Here is a 2093-nt window from a genome sequence, read left to right as displayed (position 1 = left end):
ACACCCGAAATAACTTCTAGATCACACTGAACTCAAACAGAAGACCTCTGGTTGGGCGGGTGGTTGAAGGGCGCTACTATAAGTCGTTTCTTTCCCTCATTTACGCAGTTGCGAGCGCCGTAAAACCCAAACTAAACTAAACCTCTTTCCCTCAGTTGTTTCTGTCTGTCTTTCTTGCTTTGTCACAGTACTAAATGTTCGTTATTGCGACAATGTGCCCCCTCTTTCGGACTATCAAACAACTATCGTCCCAATGTCTCCTCCTTCTTTTTTTGTTTGTCTTTGTAACACATCAGATCTAATTTTGGGCGCTTATTTGACCTCATTATCATGTTGCAAGTGCCGTAAAACGCTTTCTAAAACAAGATGTGGTCTTATGTTTCTATTCCTCTTCGGTGTTACCACGTTACAATCGTCGCCTGTTTCTAGGGCAGCACATCTGTTATCAATTTGACTCGCGGTAAACAATTGCTCATTTACATGTTTTCCAAGCCTTTTTCTCCTTTCTTTGTGTCATAAAAGTAAATATAGATCTAGCCATCCATTTGGAACTTACTTGACATAGTTCACACATCCGGGATCTCCACAAGCCACAGGGCCACACGAAGGTCACCATGACGTCACGGGGCAAAGACGTTTTTTCTAGCTTATTAATTGTGAATGGGTAAGGGGGGGGGGCGCTGGGGGTGTCAAAATATATCTAAACTCTCAGTGCAATAAACAAATCCAAGTTATCGCTATTGGGGTTTGTTGTGACCTTTCTCTTAGTATTATTTAAAATATATCTAAACTCTCTGTGCAATAAACACATCCAAGTTATCGCTATGGGAGTTCCCATATATTTCTTCTCTGTCTGCACTTTGGCTATGAGATAATTTACAAAACCTATTCAGATAACTGGGTTTTTTTTTTATGTGTTTCTCACTGTGTGCTTGTCTTTCACTCGCACAGGTACTTTTTATTTTTTGTAGGTTAAATAATATTTTGAAGTACTTGTATAGACGTCTGTGGTGAAGCGGTTAGTGTTAGGTGCTCCCCTGTCACACACACACAGAAGACCCGAGTTTGATTTCCGTGAGAGGAATTTTTTTTTCAAGTTCATATATCTCGGTCTTTCTGCTGGGGCGTTGTATTCCTCTTAGTCTGAGTGTGGGTGGTTGGCGGATGCTCTGGTGTGGTTTGCTTCTTCTTTCCTATCAAACATCTATTGTCCTTATCTCCCCTTCATCTTTTTTATGTTTGTTACTCTCTTGTAACAGCTCTAATCTTCTGGCGCTCATATGACCTTATGCAGTTGCGAGCGCCGTAAAATCTCTACTAAAACTAAAACTAAACAGAAGACCCGAGTTTGATTTCCGTGAAAAGAATTTTTTTTTCAATTTCATATATCTCGGTCTTTCTGCTGAGGCGTTGTATTCCTCTTAGTTTGAGTTGGCATAGACTGGTAGGACCGAATCCAGGGTCTAAACTGTGTCGAATGAGCGTAAAAACAACTAATCTTTAAAAGTACTTGTTACTCTAGGCATCCAGCTGTTGTCCGCTCCGTGGGCTATCATCATCATCATCATCATCATCATCATCATCATCATCATCATCATCATCATTGCCTTTCTCACCCTGGGTCAGGATATAGGCCATGAACAAACACTCTCCACCTTTTCCCTATCCTGGGCGAGTCGCTTGATGTCACTCCACGTCTTCCCACTTTTCTGTACTTTTCTATAGATCTACCTTTTTGTCAACCTTGCTGTTGTCTTTCTGTTCCTGGCTTAGTGTGGCCGTTAATCTTCCTAAACTCGCCGTAAAATGCAACTCAACTTCATTCTTTTAGTGTCTTTCTCTGACGTTATTTCTAGGAACTCTTCACTCGCTCAATTTCACGCATTTTTGTTTCGGTTCTCGTCCTACCTGCTCTTGTTATCGTCCTACCTGCTCTTATTATCGTCCTACCTGCTCTTGTTCTCGTCCTACCTGCTCTTGTTCTCGTCCTACCTGCTCTTGTTATCGTCCTACCTGCTCTTGTTCTCGTCCTACCTGCTCTTGTTATCGTCCTACCTGCTCTTGTTCTCGTCCTACCTGCTCTTGTTATCGTC

The sequence above is a fragment of the Aplysia californica genome, unplaced genomic scaffold, assembly GCF_000002075.1.
Source record: "Aplysia californica isolate F4 #8 unplaced genomic scaffold, AplCal3.0 scaffold00799, whole genome shotgun sequence".
Lineage (NCBI taxonomy): Eukaryota > Metazoa > Mollusca > Gastropoda > Aplysiida > Aplysiidae > Aplysia > Aplysia californica.
This window is presented reverse-complemented; position numbering follows the sequence as displayed.